The sequence below is a fragment of the Piliocolobus tephrosceles genome, chromosome 2, assembly GCF_002776525.5.
Source record: "Piliocolobus tephrosceles isolate RC106 chromosome 2, ASM277652v3, whole genome shotgun sequence".
NCBI classification, from domain to species: Eukaryota; Metazoa; Chordata; class Mammalia; order Primates; family Cercopithecidae; genus Piliocolobus; species Piliocolobus tephrosceles.
The window spans coordinates 126810881-126830078 of record NC_045435.1 but is presented as its reverse complement, the minus strand read 5'-3'; positions in this window follow the sequence as shown (position 1 = coordinate 126830078).

Below are 19198 nucleotides of genomic sequence, written 5' to 3'. Positions count from 1 at the left end.
GAGTCGGTTGCTGAAGCTTGTGCATTTGTCACATATTTCTCTTGTCATGGTTTTCATCTCTGTCATTTCGTTTATGACCTTCTCTGCATTAATTAATCTAGCTGTCAAATTCTCTTTTCATTGAGCTGTATCATAACACTGTTTTTGTTTAGTCTATGAAGGGATATTCTGGAGGGCTTTGAGGCTTACGGTGAGAAAGGAATCGTCTTCAGATAGAAACTGGAGAGAAGCTTTCTGAGCAGCTGCTTTGTGATGTGTGCACTCCACTCACAGAAATATACCTTTCCACTGCTAGAGGATTCCGGAATCCCTTTTGCATAAAAAGCTATGAAGAGATATTCGCAATTATAGTGATGACTATGGTGAAAAAGGAAATATCTTCAGACAAAAACTGGAAAACAGATTTCTGTGAAACTGCTTTTTGTTAGATATATGTATTTGTTTCACACAGTTAAAATGTTAATTATATTACGCAGTTTGGAAACTCCGTCGTGCACAGATTCATGAAGGGACATTCGGGAGCACATTTAGACCTACTGTGAAAGAGGAGATATCTTCAGATGAAAACTGGATAGAATGTTTCTTAGAAACTACTTTGTGATGTATGCATTCCACTCAGGGAGTTATAACTCTTTTCTCACAAGGCTGTGTTTGAACACTGTTCCTGTGAAACCGAAAAAGTGATATTTCAGAATGCATTGAGGACTATGGCGAATAGTGAAATATGCTGAAATAAAATTGAGGAAGAAGCATTTCAAGAATCTGCTCTCTGATAAGTGCATTCACTTCACAGAGTTAATGCTTACTATAAGTAGCACAGTTTCAAAACTCTGTCTTTGAAGAATCTGTGAAGGGATATTTAGTGACACCCGGGGGCTGGTGGTGAGTGAGGAAACGTTTTCCGATGAAACCTGCAGAGAATTGTTCTGAGCAACTGCTTTGCAATGTGTGTATTAGTCTCCTAGAGTTAAACTGTTCTCTGGATTGAGCAGCTTGAAATCACTGTTTTTGTGGAATCTGAGGAAGGACATTTGGGAATGATCCTTAGAATATGGGGAAAGAAATATCCTCAAGTAAAATCCAGAAGGAAGCTTTCTGCGAAACTGCTCTCTGTCGGCTTAATTCCTCTTGCTCAGTTAAGCCTCCCTTTTTATTGAGCAGTTTTCTAACCCTGTGTATGTTTAGCATGTGATGGGATATTCAGGAGCACTTTGAGGCTTACGGTGAAAAAGGAAATATGTTCGGACCGAAACTGGAGAGAAACTTTCTGAGGAACTGCTTTGTGACGTGGGCATTCCACTCACAGTGTTATACCTGTCTTCACATACAGCGTCGGGGAAACCCTTTTTGGAGAAACAGGTACCGAGTGATATTCTGGAGCATTGTGATGCAGTTGGTGAAAAGGGAACTAGCCTGATACAAAACCTGGAAAGACGCTTTCTAGGAAACTACTCTGTGATATGTGAAATCATCTCACATAGATAAAGCTTTCTTTACATTACGCAGCTTGGAAACTGTCATGAACCGATCCACGAAGGGACCTTCGGGAGCCCATTCCGGACTATGGTGGAAAAGGAAATATCTTCAGATAAAAACTGGAAATAAGCTTTCTGAGAATCTGCTTTTTAATATGTTTATTCAGCTCACATAGATGAAGCTTTCTTTTCATTACGCAGCTTGAAAACACCCTCATGAATGGATCTGCGAAGGGATATTTGGGATCACATTAAGGCCTATGGTGAAAGAGGAAATATAGTCAAATAAAAACTGGAGAGAAGCTTTCTGAAAAACTGCTTGGAGATGTATGCATTCCACTCAGGGAGTTGTAACTTTCTTCTCATAAGGCACAGTGTGAACACTGTTCCTGTGAAACTAAAAGACTGATATTCGGAGCACACTGAAGATTATGGCAAAAAGTGAAATGTCGTCCAATAAAAAACAGAAAGAAGCACTCGAAGAAAGTGCTCTCCAACATGTCCATTCTTTTCACTGTGTTAAAGTTACTGTACGTTTCCCCGTTTGAAAGTCAGTCTTTGAGGGTTCTGCGAAGGGATTGTCAGTGCTAACCGGAGGATGAGTGAGGCAACGTAATGTCTTCCATCGAATATTGGAGAGAAGCTTTCTGGGCAACTCTTTTGTGATGTTTGTATTCATCTCATAGAGTTAAATCATTCCCTGGATTGAGCAGTTTGAAATCACTGCTTCTGTGGAATCTGAGAAAGGACATTTGGAAATGCTTTTTAGAATATACTGAAAAAGGAATAACCTCAGAGAGAAACCAGAAGGAATCTTTCTTTGAAACTCATCTGTGTCACGTGAATTCTGCTCACACAGTTAAGCCTCTCTTTTTATTGATCAGTATCATAACACTGTTTTTGTTTAGTCTTCGAAGGGATATTCTGGAGCTTTTTGAGTCTTAAGATGAGAAAGGAAACATCTTTAGACAGAAACTGGAGAGCAGCATTCTCTGGAGCTGCCTTGTGACATGTGCATTCCACTCACAGAAATATACCCTTCTTATCATAGAAGATCCCATTATTCCTTTTGGAGAAAAAGCTACCAAGAGACATTCGGGAGTATAGGGACAGATATGGTGAAAAAGGAAATATCCTCAGACAAAAACTGGAAAAAAGATTCCTCTGAAACTGCTTTGTGTTAGATATACTTATTCATCTTGCATAGTTAAAACTTTTCTTATATTACGCAGTTTGGAAACTCTGTCATGAACGGATCCATGAAGGGACATTTGGGAGCACATTCAGGCCTACGGTGAAAAAGGAGATATCTTCAGATAAAAACTGCATAGAAGCTTTCTGAGAAACTCCTTTTGGTGTATGCATTCCACTCAGGGACTTATACCTCTTTTCTCACAAGGCAGTGTTAGAACACTGTTCCAGAGACAGAAAAAGTGATATTTTGGGGTACATTGATTACTATGGCGAATAGTGAAATATACGGTAATAAAATCGAGGAAGAAGCATTTCAAGAATCTGCTCTCTGATATGTGCATTCACTTCACAAACTTAATGCTTACTCGATGTTGCCAAGTTTCGAAACTCTGTCTTTGAAGAATCTGTGAAGGGATATTTAGTGATGCCCGGAGGCTTGTGATAAATAAGGAAACGTCTTCTGATGAATCCTGCAGAGAAACTTTCTGAGCAACTGCTTTGCAATGTATCTATTCGTCTCCTAGAGTTAAACCATTCTTTGGTTTGAGCAGCTTGAAATCACTGTTTTTGTGGAATCTGAGGAAGGACATTTGGTAATGATCCTTAGAATATGGAGAAAGAAATATCCTCAGGTAAAATCCAGAAGGAAGTTTTCTGTGAAACCGCTCTGTGTCATCTTAATTTCTCTCACCAAGATAAGCCTCTCTTTTCATAGAGCAGTTTTCTAGCCCTGTGAATGTTTAGCATGTGATGGGATATTTGGGGTACTTTGAGGCTAACGGTGGACAAGGAAATATGTTCAGAGCGAAACTGGAGAGAAGCTTTCCGAGGAAATGCTTCATCATGTGTGCATTCCAGTCACCCTGTTATACCTCTCTTCTCATACAGAGTCGGGGAAACCCATTTGGAGAAACAGGTACCAGGAGATATTCGGGAGCATGTTGATGCTGATGGTGAAAAGGGAGATAGTCTCAGACAAAAACTGGAAAGAAACTTTTTTAGGAAACTACTCTGTGATATGAGTAATCATCTCACATAGAGAGAGCTTGCTTTACATTACGCAGCTTGGAAACTGTCATGGACGGATCCACGAAGGGACCCTCTGGGGCACAATCTGGACTATGGTGAAAAAGAAAATATCTTCAGATAAAAACTGGAAAGAAGCTTTCTGTGAATCTGATTTTTGCTATGTTTATTCATCTCACACAGATGAAGCTTTCTTTACATTATGCAGCTTGGAATATCTCTCGTGGATAGATCTGCAAAGGAATATTTGGGATCACATTCAGGCCTATGGTGAAAGAGGAAATATAGTCAGATAAAAACTGGTGAGAAACTTTCTGAAAAACTGCTTGGTGATGTGTGCATTCCACTCACGGAGTTGTAACTTTCTTCTCATAAGGCACAGTGTGAACATGTTCCTGTGAAACCAAAAGACTGATATTCGGATCACATTGAAGACTATGGCAAAAAGTGAAATGTCGTCCAATAAAAAACAGAAAGAAGCACTCTGAGAAACTGCTCTCTGACATGTCCATTCTTTTCACAGGGTTAAAACTTACTCAATATTTGCCACTTTGAAAGTCGGTCTTTGAGGGTTCTGCGAAGGGATAGTAAGTGGCGACCAGAGGCCTATGTGAGTCAAGGAAATGTCTTCCCTTGCAAATCAGAGAGATGCTTTCCGGCCACCTATTTTGTGATATTTGTATTCATCTCAATCGTTAAATCATTCTTTGGATTGAGCATTTTGAAATCACTATTTCTGTGGAATCTGAGAAAGGACATTTGGAAACTCTCTTTAGAATATCATGAAAAAGGAATAATCTCAGAGAGAAACCAGAAGGAAGCTTTCTGTGAAACTGCTCTGTGTCACGTGAATTTCACTCACACAGTTAGGCTTCTCTTTTCATTGAGCTGTATCATAACACTGTTTTTTTTGGTCTGCAAAGGGATACTCAGGAGGGCTTTGAGGCTTATGGTGAGAAAGGAAACGTCTTCAGATAGAAACTGGAGAGAAGCTTTCTGATGAGCTGCCCTGTGACGTGTGCATTCCACTCACAGAGATATACCTTTCTTCTCCTAGAGGATTCCAGAAGCCCTTTTGGAAAAAAAGATACTAAGAGATACTCGGGAGAATAGCAATGACCATGGTGAAAATGGAAATGACCTCAGACAAAAATTGGAAAGAAGATATCTGTGAAACTGCTTTGTGTGACATGTATTTATTTGTCTCCCATAGTTAAAACATTAACTATATTATGCAGTTTGGAAACTCCATCATGCACAGATCCGTGAAGCTACATTCGGGAGCAGTTCAGGCCTACGGTGAAGGAGATATTTTCAGATAAAAACTGAATAGAAGCATTCTGAGAAACTACTTTGCAATGTGTGCATTCCACTCAGGGAGTTTTACCTCTTTTCTCACAAGGCAGTGTTTGCACACTGTTCCTGTGAAACTGAAAAAGTGATATTTTGGAACGCATTGAGGACTAAGACGAATAGTGAAATATACTGAAATAAAATCGAGGAAGCAGCGTTCCAAGAATCTGTTCTCTGATATGCTCATTCACTTCAGAGGAGTAATGCTTACTCTATGTTGCCCAGTTTTGAAACTCTGTCTTTGAAAAATCAGTGAAGGGATATTTAGTGACGCCCAGAGGCTTGTGGTGAGTGAGGAAACGTGTTCCGATGAAATCTGCAGAGAAACGTTCTGAGCAACTGCTTTGTGATGTGTGTATTCATCTCCTAGAGTTAAACCATTCTTTGGTTTGAGCAGCTTGAAATCACTGTTTTTGTGGAATCTGAGAAAGGACATTTGGGAACCATCCTTAGAATATGGAGAATGAAATATCCTCAGGTAAAATCCAGAAGGAAGCTTTCTGTGAAACTGCTCTGTGTTGTCTTAATTCCTCAAGCTTATTTAAGCCTCTCATTTCATTGGGCAGTTTTCTCCCCCTCTGTATGTTTTTCGTGTGATGGGATATTCGGGAACACATTGAGGCTTACGATGAAAAAGGAAATATGTTCAGACCGAAACTGTAGAGAAACTTTCCGAGGAACTGCTATGTGATGTGTGCATTCCAGTCACAGTGTTATACCTCTCTTCTCATACAGCGTCAGGGAAACCCTTTTGGAGAAACAGTTACCAGGTGATATTCGAGAGCATGTAGATGCCGATGGTGGAGAGGGAAATACCCTCAGTCAAAAACTGGAAAAAAGCTTTCAAGGAAACTACTCTGTGATATGTGTAATCATCTCACATACATAAATCTTTCTTTGCATTATGCAGTTTGGAAACTGTCATGGACGGATCCAGGAAGGGATCTTCGGGAGCCCATTCTGGACTATGGTGAGAAAGGAAATATCTTCAGATAAAAATTTGGAAGAAGCTTTCTGAGAATCTGCTGTTTGCTATGTTTATTCATATCAGATAGATGAAGGTTTCTTTACATTATGCAGCTTGGAAACTCCCTCGTGGATGGATCCTAGAAGGGATATTTGGGATCGCATTCTGGCCTATGGTGAAATAGCAAATATAGTCAGATAAAAACTTCAGAGAAATTTTCTGAGAAACAGCTTGGTGATGTGAGCATTACACTCAGGGAGTTATAGCTTTCTTCTCATAAGACACAGTTTGAGTACGGTTATTGTAAAACCAAAAGAGTGATATTCGGAGCACATTGAAGACTATGGCAAAAAGTGAAATGTCATCCAATAAAAAAAAAAAAGAAACACTCGAAGAGACTGCTCTCCGACATTCCCATTCTTTTCACAGGGTTAAAGCTTACTCTACATTTCCCAGTTTGATAGTCGGTCTTTGAGGGTTCTGCGAAGGGATAGTAAGTGGCGACCGGAGGCCTGTGTGAGGTAAGGAAATGTCTTCCATGGAAAATCGGAGAGAAGCTTTCTGCGCAAATTTTTGTGATGTTTGAGTTGATCTAATAGAGTTAAATCATTCTTTGAATTGAACAGTTTGAAATCACTGTTTCTGTGTAATCTGAGAAAGGACATTTGATAACGCTCTTTAGAATACCCTGAAAAAGAAATAACCTCAGACAGAAACCAGAAGGAAGCTTTATGTGAAACTGCTCTGTGTCACGTGAATTCCGCTCACACAGTTAAGCTTCTCTTTTCATTGAGCTGTATCATAACACTGTTTTTGTTTAGACTGCAAAGTGATATTCTGGAAGGATTTGAGGCTTATGGTGAGAAAGGAAACGTCTTCAGATAGAGACTGGAGAGAAGCTTTCTGAGGAGCTGCTTTGTGACGTGTGCATCCCACTCAAAGAAACATACCTTTCAAAAAAAAAAGAAACATACCTTTCTTCTCCTAGAGTATTACCCGTATTACGGAATCTCTCTTGGAGAAAGAGCTACGAAACAGATATTTGGGAGTCTCGGGAAGGCTATGGTGAAAAAGGAAATATCCTCAGACAAAACTGGAAAGAAGATTTCTGTGTAACTGCTTTGTGTTAGATATATTTATTTGTCTCGCATAGTTAAAACTTTAATTATATTACACAGTTTCGGAACTCCGTCATGCACATACCTACGAAGGGATGTTCAGGAGCACATTCAGGCCTATGGTGAAAGAGGAGATATCTTCAGATAAAAACTGGAGTGAAGCTTTCTGAGAAACTACTTTGTCATGTATGTATTCCACTCAGGGAGTTATACCTCTTTTCTCACAAGGCAGTGGTTGAGCATTGTTCCTGTGAAACCGAAAAAGTGATATTTCAGAACACATTGAAGACTATGGCGGATAATGAAATATACTGAAATAAAATCGAGTAAGAAGCATTCCAAGAACCTGCTCTCTGATATGAGCATTCACTTCACAGAGTTATTGCTTACTCTATGTTGCCCAGTTTCGAAGCTCTTTCTATGAAGTATCTGTGAAGGGATATTTAGTGATGCCCGCAGGCTTGTTGTGAGTGAAGAAACGTCTTCCAATGAAACCCGCAGAGAAACATTCTGAGCAACTACTTTGCCATGTGTGTATTCGTCTCCTAGAGTTTGGTTTGAGGAGCTTGAAATCACTGTTTTTGTGGAATCTGAGGAAACACATTTGGGAACGATCCTTAGAATATGGGAAAGAAGTATACTCAGGTAAAATTCAGAAGGAAGCTTTCTGTGAAACTGTTCTGTGTCGTATTAATTCCTCTCACTCAGTTAAGCCACGCTTTTCATTGTGCAGTTTTCTTGCCCTGTGTATGTTTAGAGTGTGATGGGGTATTCGGGAACATTTTGATGCTTATGGTGAAAAACGAAATATGATCTGACCGAAACTGGGGAGAAGCTTTCTGAGGAACTGCTTTGTGACGTGTGCATTTCAATCACAGTGTTATACCTCTCTTCTCATATAGCATCGGGAAAACCCTTTTGGAGAAACAGCTACCAAGTTATATTCGGGAGCATGTTGATGCCAATGGTGAAAACAGAGATAGCCTCAGACAAAAACTGGAATGAAGCTTTCTATCAAACTACTCTGTGATATGCGTAGTCGTCTCACATAGATAAAGCTTTCTTTACATTACACAGCTTGGAAACTCTCATGGACGAATCCACGAAGGGACCTTCACAAGCACATTCAGGACTATGGTGAAAAAGGAAATATCTTCAGATAAAAAATAGAAAGAAGCTTTCTGTTAATCTGCTTTTTTCTATGTTTATTCATCTCACATAGATGAAGCTTTCTTTATATTATGCAGCTTGGAAACTCCCTCGTGGTTGGATCCGTGAAGGGAAATTTGGGATCACATTCGGGCGTATGGTGAAATAGGAAATATTGTCAGATAAAAACTGGAGAGAAGCTTTCTGAGAAACTGCTTTGTGATGTGTTAATTCCACTCAGGTAGTTATAACTTTCTTCTCATAAGGTAGTTTCAACGCTGTTCCTGTAAAACCAAAAGAGTGATATTCTGACCACATTGAAGACTATGGCAAAAAGTGAAATGTCGTCCAATAAAACACAGAGAGAAGCACTCGAAGAAACTGCTCTCTGACATGTCCATTCTTTTCACAGGATGAATGCTTACTCTATGTTTCCCAGTTTGAAAGTCGGTCTTTGAGGATTGTGCAAAGGGATAGTAAGTGGCGACTGGAGGCCTTTGTGAAGCATGGAAATTTCTTCCATCGAAAATCAGAAAGAAGCTTTCTGCCCACCTCTTTTGTGATGTTTGTATTGAACTCAAAGAGTTAAAACATTCTTTGGATTGAGCAGTTTGAAACCACTGTTTCTGTGGAATCTGAGAAAGGACATTGGGAAACACCCTTTAGAATATACTGAAAAAGAAATAACCTCAGAGAGAAAGCAGCAGGAAGCTTTCTGTGAAACTGCTCTGTGTCACGTGAATACTGTTCATGCAATTAAGCTTCTCTTTCCATAGAACAGTATCATAAAACTGTTTTTATTTAGTCTGCAAAGGAATATTCAGGAGTCATTTCAGACATATGGTGAGATAGGAATCATCTTCAGATAGACACTAGAGAGAAGCTTTCTGAAGAGCTGCTTTGTAACGTCTGCATTCCACTCACAGAAATATACCTTTCTACTCCTAGAGGATTCCGGAAACCATTTTGGAGAAAATGGTACCGAGAGATATTTGGGAGTATAGCAATGACTATGGTGAAGAAGGAAATATCCTGAGACAAAAACTGGAAGGAAGATTTCTGTGAAACCACTTAGTGTTAGATATATTCATTCGTCTTGCATAGTTAAAACTCTAATTATATTACGCAGTTTGGAAACTCTGTCATGCACAGATCTGCGAAGGCACATTTCGGAGCACATTCAGGCCTACGATGAAAGAGGAGATATCTTCAGATAAAAACTGGATGAAAGATTTCAGAGAAACTAGTTTATGATGTTTGCATTCCACTCAGGGAGTTATACCTCTTACCTCACAAATCAGAGTTTGAACACTGTTCCTGTGAAACCGAAAAAGAGATATTTCGGAACGCAGTGAGGACTATGGCGAATGGTGAAATATACTGAAATACAATCGAGGAAGAAGCGTTCCAAGAATCTGCTCTCTGATATGTGTATTCATTTCTCAGAGTTATTGCTTACTCTATGTTGCCCAGTTTCGAAACTCTGTCTTTGAAGAATCTGTGAAGGGAAATATAATGATGCCCGGAGGCTTGTGGTGAGTGAGGAAAGGAGTTCTGATGAAACCTGCAGAGAAACGTTCTGAGCAACTGCTTTGGGATGTGTGTATTCGTCTCATAGAGTTAAACCATTCTTTGGATGGAGCAGCTTGAAATCATTGTTTTTGTGGAATCTGAGGAAGGACATTTGGGAACAATCCTTAGAATACGGAGAAAGAAATATCCTCAGGTAAAATCCAGAAGGAAGCTTTCTGTGAAACTTCTCTGTGTCATCTTAATTCCTCTCACTCAGGTAAGCCTCTCTTTTCATTGAGCAGTTTTCTAGACCTGTGTATCTTTAGCGTGTGCTGGGATATTCGGAAACACTGATGCTAACGGTGAGAAAGGAAATATGATCAGACCGAACTGGAGAGAATGTTTCCAAAGAACTGCTTTGTGACGTGTGCATTCCAATCACGGTGTTACCCCTCTCTTCTCATACAGCGTCGGGGAAACCATTTTGGAAAACAGGCACCAAGTGATATTTGGGAGCATGTTGATGCTGATGGTGAAAAGGGAAATAGCCTCAGACAAAAACTGGAAAGAAGCTGTCTAGGAAACTACTCTGTGATATGTGTAATCATGTCACATGTATAAAGCTTTCTTTACATTACGCAGCTTGGAAACTGTCATAGACGGATCCACGAAGGGACCTTCGGGAGCACATTCTAGACTATGGTGAGAAAGGAAAAATGTGCATAAAACCTGGAAAGAAGCTTTCTGTGAATCTGCTTTTTGCTATGTTTATTCATCTCACATAGATGAAACTTTGTTTACATTATGCAGCTGGGAAACTCCCTCATGGATGGATCCTCCAAGGGATATTTGGGATGACATTCGTGCCTATGGTGAAATAGGAAATATAGTCAGATGAAAACTGGAGAAAATCTTTCTGGGAGACTGCTTGGTGATGTATGCGTTCCACTCAGGGATTTATAACATTCTTCTCATAAGGTACCGTTTGAACACTGTTCCTGTAAAACCAAAAGAGTGATATTCAGAGCACATTGAAGTCTATGGCAAAAAGTGAAATGTAATCAAATAAAATAGAGAAAGAAGCACTTGAAGAAACTGCTCCCTGACATGTCAATTCTTTTCACAGGGTTTAAGCTAGCTCTGCATTTCCCATTTTGAAAGTCGGTCTTTGAGGGTTCTGTGAAGGGATAATAAGTGGTGAACAGAGGCCTGTGTGAGGCAAGGAAATGTCTTAAATCAAAATCGGAGAGAGGCTTCCTGCGCAACTCTTTTGACATGTTTGTATTCATCTCATAGAGTTCAATCATTGTTTGGATTGAGCATTTAGAAATCACTGTTTCTGTGGAATCTGAGAAAGGACATTTGGAAACACTCTTTAGAATACCCTGAAAAAGAAATAACCTCAAAGAGAAAGCAGAAGGAAGCTTTCTCTGAAACTGCTCAGTGTCACGTGAATTCTGCTCACACAGTTAAGCTTCTCTTTTCATTGACCTGTATCATATCAGTGTTTTTGTTTTGCCTGTGAAGGGATATTCAGGAGCGCTTTGAGGCTTATGGTTAGATAGGAAACGACTTCAGAGATAAAGTGGAGAGAAAATGTCTGAGGAGTTTTTTTGTGACGTGTACATTCCACTCACAGAAATACATCTTTCTTCTCCTAGAGGATTCCGGAATCCCTTTTGGAGAAAAAGCTACCAAGAGATATTTGGGAGTATATCGACGCCTATGGTGAAAATTGAAATATCCTCAGAGAAAAACTGGAAAGAAGATTTCTGTAAAACTGCTTTGTGTTAGATATGTTTATTCATCTCAAATAGTAAAAACTTTAATTATATTACGCAGTTTGGAAACTCTGTCAGGCACAGATCTGTGAAGGGACATTCGGGAGCACATTCAGGCCTACGATCAAAAAGGATATATCTTCTTATAAAAACTGGATAGAAGTCTTATGAGAAACTACTTTGTGATGGATGCATTCCACTGAGGGAGTTATACCTCTTTTCTCACAAGGCAGTGCTTGAACACTGTTCCTGTGAAACTGAAAAAGTGATATTTCGGAACGCATTGAGGACTATGGCAAATAGTGAAATATACTGTAATAAAATCGAGGAAGATGCGTTCCAGGGATCTGCTCTCTGGTATGTTCATTCACTTCACGGAGTTAATGCTTACTCTACATTGCCCAGTTTCGAAGCTCTGTCTTTGAGGAATCTGTGAAGGGATATTTATTGACACCCGGAGGCTTGTGGTGAGCGAGGAATCGTCTTCCCATGAAACCTGCAGAGAATCTTTCCGAGTAACTGTTTTCGATGTGTGTATTTGTCTAAAGGAGTTAAACCATTTTTTGAATTGAGACACTTGAAGTCACTGTTTTTGTGGAATCCGCGACAGGACATTTGTGAACGATCCTTAGAATATGGAGAAGGAAATATCCTCAGGTAAAATCCAGAAGGAAGCTTTCTGTGAAACTGCTCTGTGTCGTCTTAATTCCTCTCAGTCAGTTCAGCCTCTCTTTCCATTGATCAGTTTTGTAACCCTGTGTATGTTTAGCATGTGATGGCGTATTCAGCAGCACTTTGAAGCTTACGGTGAAATAGGAAATATGTTCAGAACGAAACTGGAGGGAAGCTTTCCGAGGAACTGCTTTGTGACAGGTGCATTTCCCTCACAGTGTTATACCTCCCTTTTTATACAGCATCAGTGAAACCCTTTAGGACAAACAGGTACCAAGTGATATTCGAGAGCATGTAGATGCCGATGGTGAAAAGGGAAATAACCTTAAACAAAATGGGAAAGAAGCTTTGGAGGAAACTACTCTGTGATATGTGTATTCACCTCACATAGATAAAGGTTTCTTTACATTACGTAGCTTGGAAACTGTCATGGACGGATCCACGAAGGCACCATCGACAGCACATTCAGGACTATGGTGAAAATGGAAATATCTTCAGAAAAAAACGGAAAGAAGCTTTCTGTACATCTGCTTTTTGCTATGTTTAATCATTTCACATAGCTGAAGCTTTCTTTACATTAAACAACTTGGAAACTCCCTCGAGGATGGAACCACGATGGGATATTTGGGATCACATTCAGGCCTACGGTGAAATAGAAAATATAGTCAGATAAAAAATGGAGAGAAATTTTCTGAGAAACTGCTTGGTGATGTGTGCATTCCACTCAGGCAGCTATAACTTTCTTCTCATAAAGCACAGTTTGAACTCTGTTCCTGTAAAACCAAAAGAGTGATATTCGGAGCACATTGAACACTATGTGGAAAAGTCAAATGTCGCCCAATAAAAAACAGAAAAAAACACTCCAAGAAGCTGCTCACTGACATATGCTATCTTTTCACAGGGTTAAAACTTCTTCTACATTCCCCAGTTTGAAAGTCGGTCTTAGAGGTTCCTGCGAAGGGATAGTAAGTGGGAACTGGAATCCTGGGTCAAGCAAGGAAATGTGTTCCATTGAAAATCGCAGAGAATCTTTCTGTGCAACTCTTTTGTGATATTTGTATTCATCTCATTGCTGTATAAGATTCTTTGGATTGAGCAGTTTGAAATCACTGTTTCTGTGGAATCTGAGAAAGACATCTGGAAACGCTCTTTAGAATATTCTGAAAAAGGAGTAATCTCGGAGAAAACCAGAAGGAAGCTTTCTGTGAAGCTGCTCTGTGTCATGTGAATTCTGCTCACACAGTTAAGCTTCACTATTCACAGAGCAGTATCATTTACTGCTGTTTAGTCTGCAAAGGGATATTCTGTTTTTGTTTAGTCTGCAAAGGGATATTCTGGAACCCTTTGAGGCTTACGGTGGGAAAGAAAAAGTCTTTAAATAGAAACCGGAGAGAAGATTTTTGGGGAGTTACTTTATGACATGTGCGTTCCATTCACAGAAATATACCTTTCTTCTCATATAAGATTCCGGAATCCCTTTTGGAGAAAAAGGTACCAAGAGACATTCGGGAGTATAGGGTAGGCTATTGTGACAAATGAAATATCCTCAGAGAAAGACTGGAAAGAAGATTTCTTTGAAACTGCTTTGTGTTAGATATATTTTTTCATCTTGCATAGTTAAAACTTTTCTTATATTATGCAGTTTGGAAACTCCGTCATGCCCAGTTCTGCGAAGGGACATTCGGGAGCACACACATTCAGGCCTACGGTGAAAGAGGAGATATCTTCTAAAATAAAATCAAAGAAGAAAGAGCAGTACATCACAAAGTAACTTCTCAGAAAGCTTCTATCCAGTTTTTATTTGAAGATATCTTCTCTTTCACTGTACATCTCATAAACACACATCGGTCTTTGAGGTGTCTGTGAAGGGAGAGTAAGTGGGAACCGGGGGCCTGTGACGAGCAAGGAAATGTCCTTCCATTGAAAATTGGAGAGAAGCTTTCTTGTATTCATCTCATGGAGTTACATCTTTCTTTGGACTGGCAGTTTCAAATCACTCTTTTTTGGACTCTGAGAAATGACATTTGGAAATCCTCCTTAGAATATCCTGAAAAAGAAATAACCTCAGAAAGAAACTAGAGGGAATTTTTCTGTGAAACTGCTCTGTGTCTCGTGAATTCTGCTCACACAATTAAGCTTCTCTTTTAATTGAGATGTATGATAACACTGTTTATGTTTAGTCTGTGAAGGGATATTCAGGAGCGCTTTTAGACTTACGGTGAGAGGAAACATCTTCAGGTAGAAACTGGAGAGAAGCTTTCTGAGAAGCTGCTTTGTGACGTGTGCATTTCACTCACAGAAATATACCTTTCTTCTCCTAGAGGATTCCGGAATACCATTTGCAGAAAAAGCTACCAAGAGATATTCGGGAGTATAGCGATGACTATGGTGAAAAAGGAAATATTTTCAGAAAAAAACTGGAAAGAAGATTTCTGTGAAACTGCTTTGTGTTAGAAATATTTATTCATCTCACGTAGTTAAAACTTTAATTGTATTACACAGTTGGGAAACTCCCTCATGCACAGATTCATGAAGGGACATTAGGGAGCACATTCAGGCCTATGGTGAAAGAGGAGAAATCTTCAGATAAAAACTGGATAGAAGCTTTCTGAGAAGCTACTTTTGTGATGTATGCATTCCACTCAGGGAGTTATACCTGTTTTCTAACAAGGCAGTGTTTGAACCCTGTTCCTTTGAAACCAAAAATATGATATTTTGGAACGCATTGGGGACTATGGCGAATAGTGAAATATACTGAAATAATATCGAGGAAGAAGCATTCCAAGAATCTGCTCTCTGATAAGTGAATTCACTTCCCAAAGTTAATGCTTACTCTATTTTGCCCAGTTTCGAAACTTTGTCTTTTTAGAATCTGTGAAGGGATATTTAGTGACACCCGGAGGCTTGTGGTGAGGGAGGAAATGCCTTCCGATGAAACCTGCAGAGAAACGTTCTGAGCAACTGCTTTGTGATGTGTGTATTCGTCTCATAGATTTAAATCATTCTTTGTATTGAGCACGTTGAAATCACTTTCTGGCTGCTGAAGAAGGACATTTGGGAACGATCCTTAGAATACGGAGAAAGAAATATCCTTAGGTAAAATCCAGAAGGAAGCTTTCTGTGAAACTTCTCTGTGTCATCTTATTTTCTCTCACTCAGGTAAGCCTCTGTTTTCATTAAGCAGGTTTTTAGACCTGTGTATGTTTAGCGTGTGCTGGGATATTTGGGAGCACTTTGAGGCTAACGGTGAAAAAGGAAATATGATCAGAGAGAAACTGGAGAGAAGCTTTCCAAGGAACTGCTTTGCAATGTGTGCATTCCAATCACCGTGTTATACTTCTCTTCTCATACAGCGTCGGGGAAACCCTTTTGGAAAAACAGGTACCAAGTGATATTCGGGAGCATGTTGATGCCGATGGTGAAAAGGCAAATAGCCTCAGACAAAAACTGGAAAGATGCTGTCTAGGAAACTACTCTGTGATATGTGTAATCATGTCACATATATAAAGCTTTCTTTACATTACACAGCTTGGAAACTGTCATGGACGGATCTACGACGCGACCTTTGGGAGCACATTCTGGACTATGGTGAGAAAGGAAATATGTTCATAAAAACTGGAAAGAAGCTTTCTGTGAATCTGCTTTTTGAATGTTTATTTATCTCAAATAGATGAAGCTTTGTTTACGTTACACAGCTGGGAAACTCCCTCATGGCTCAATCCTCCAAGGGATATTTGGGATGACATTCGTGCCTATGGTGAAATAGGAAATATAGTCAGATAAAAACTGGAGAGAATCTTTCTGAGAAACTGTTTGGTGATGTGCACATTCCACTCAGGGATTTATAACTTTCTTCTCATAAGGCACCGTTTGACCACTGTTCCTGTAAAACCAAAAGAATGATATACGGGGCACTTTGAAGTCTACAGCAAAAAGTTAAATGCCGTCCAATAAAATACAGAAAGAAGCACTCGAAGGAACTGCTCTCTGACATGTCAATTCTTTTCACAGTGTTTAAGCTTACTCTGCATTTCCCAGTTTGAAAGTCGGTCTTTGAGGGTTCTGCGAAGGGATAATAAGTGGCAAACAGAGGCCTGTGTGAGGCAAGGAAATGTCTTAAATCCAAAATCGGAGAGAATCATTCTACACAACTCTTTTGTAATGTTTGCATTCATCTCATAGAGTTAAATCATTGTTTGGATTGAGCAGTTTGAAATCACTGTTTCTTTCGAATGTGAGAAAGGAGATTTGGAAATCCTCCTTAGAATATCCTGAAAAAGAAATAACCTCAGAAAGAAGCTAGAAGGAAACTTTCTGTGAAACTGCTCTGTGTCACGTGAATTCTGCTCACAAAGTTGAGCTTCTCTTTTCACTGAGCTGTATCATAACAACGTTTTTGTTTAGTCTGTGAAGGGATATTCAGGAGCGTTTTGAGGCTGATGGTGAGAAAGGAAACATATTTAGATAGAAACTGGATAGAAGCTTTCTGAGGAACTGCTTTGTGACGTGTCTATTCCACTCACTGAAATATACATTTATTCTCTTAGAGGATTCCTTGATCCCTTTTGGAGGAAAAGCTACCAAGAGATATTCAGTAGTATAGCGATGACTATGGTGAAAAAGGAAGTATCCTCAGACAAAAACTGGAAAGAAGATTTCTGTGAAACTGCTTTCTGTTAGATATATTTATTCATATCGCATAGTTAATAATTGTATTGTATTACGCAGTTTGGAAACTGTCATGTACAGACCCGTGAAGGGACATTCGGGATCACATTCAGGCCTATGGTGAAAGAGGAGATATCTTCAGATAAAAACTTGATAGAAGCTTTCTGAGAAACTACTTTGTGATGTATGCATTCCATTCAGGGAGTTATACTTCTTTTCTCACAACTCAGTGTTTGAAATCTGTTCCTCTGAAACCGAAAAAATGATTTTTCAGAAAGCATTGAGGACTATGGCGAATAGTGAAATATACTGAAATAAAATCGAGGAAGAAGTGTTCCAAGAATATGCTCTCTGATATGTGCATTCAATTCACAGATTTAATGCTTACTCTATGTTTCCCAGTTTTGAAACTCTGTTTTTGAAGAATCTTTGAAGGGATATTAAGTGATGGCCAGAGGCTCACAGTGAGTGAGGAAACATCTTCTGATGAAACCTGCAGAGGAACGTTCTGAGCAAGTGCTTTGCGATGTGTGTATTCGTCTCCAGGAGTTAAACCATTCTTTGGATTGAGCAGCTTGAAATCACTGGTTTTGTGGAATCTGAGGAAGGACATTTGGGAACAATCCTTAGAATATGGAGAAAGAAATATCCTGAGGTAAAATTGAGAAGGAATCTTTCTGTGAAACTACACTGTGTCATCTTAGTTTCTCTCACTCAGATAAGCTTCTCTTTTAAATGATAAGTGTTCTAGCCCTGTACATCTTTAGCGTGTGATGGGATATTCGGGAGCATTTTGAGGCTTATGGTGAAAAAGGAAATATGATCAGACCTAAACTGGAGAGAAGCTTTCCGAGGAACTGCTTTGTGACTTGTGCATTCCAGTCACAGTGTTATACCTCTCTTCTCATACAACGTCGGGGAAACCATTTGGGAGAAACAGGTACGAAGTGATATTCGGGAGCATTCTGATATTCATGGTGAAAAGGTAAATACCCACACACAAAAACTGGAAAGAAGCTTTCTAGGGAACTACTCTGTGATATGTGTAATTATCTCACATAGATAAATCTTTCTTTATATTATGCAACTTGGAAACGGTCATGGAGGGATCCACGAAGTTTCTTCTCATAAAGCACAGTTTGAACACTGTTCCTGTAAAACCAATAGAGTGATATTCGGAGCGCATTGAAGACTATGGCAAAAACTGAAATGTCGTCCATTAAAAAAAGGAAAGAATCACTCAAAGAAACTGCTCTGACATGTCCATTCTTTTCACAGGGTTGAAGCTTACTCTACATTTCCCAGTTTGAAAGTCATTCTTTGAGGTTTGTGCGAAGGGATAGTAAGTGGCTACCAGAGGCCTGTGTGAGGCTAGGAAATATCTTCCATTCAAAATCGGAGAGAAGCTTTCTGTGCAACACTTTTGTGATGTTTGTAATCATCCCTTAGTGGTAAATCATTTTTTGGATTGAGCAGTTTGAAATTACTGTTTCTGTATAATCTGAGAAAGGACACTTGGAAACGCTTTTTAGAATATCTGGAGAATGAAATAACCTCCGAGAGAAACCAAAAGGAAGCTTTCTGTGAAACTGCTCTGTGTCACGTGAGTTTTGCTCACACAGGCAATCTTCTCTTTTCATTGAGCTGTATCATAACACCGTTTTTTGTTTAGTCAGCGAAGGGATATTCTGGAGGGCTTTGAGGCTTACGGTGAGAAAGCAAACGTCTTCAGATAGAAACTGAAGAGAAGCTTTCTGAGGAGCTGCTTTGTTATGTGTGCATTCCGCTCAGAGAAATATAGCTTTCTTCTCCTAGAGGATGCCGGAATCCCTTTCAGAGAAAAAGCTACCAAGAGATATTCCAGAGTCGACGAAGGTGAAAAAGGAAATATCCTCACACAAAAACTGGAAAGGAGATTTCTGTGAAACTGCTTTGTGTTAGATATATTTATTCGTCTCGCATAGTTAAAACTTTAATTATATTACGCAGTTTGGAAACTCCATCAGGCACAGATCTGCAAAGGGACATTCGGGAGCACATTGAGCCATACGGTGAAAGAGGAGATATCTTCAGATAAAAACTGGATAGAAGCTTTCTGAGAAACAACATTGATATGTATGCATTCCACTCAGGGAGTTATACCTCTTTTCTCACAAGGCAGTGTTTCAACACTGTTCCTGTGAAACTGAAAAAGTGATACTTCAGAACGCATTGAGGACTATGGCGAATAGTGAAATATACTGAAAAAAAATCGAGGAAGAAGCCTTCCAAGAATCTGCTCTC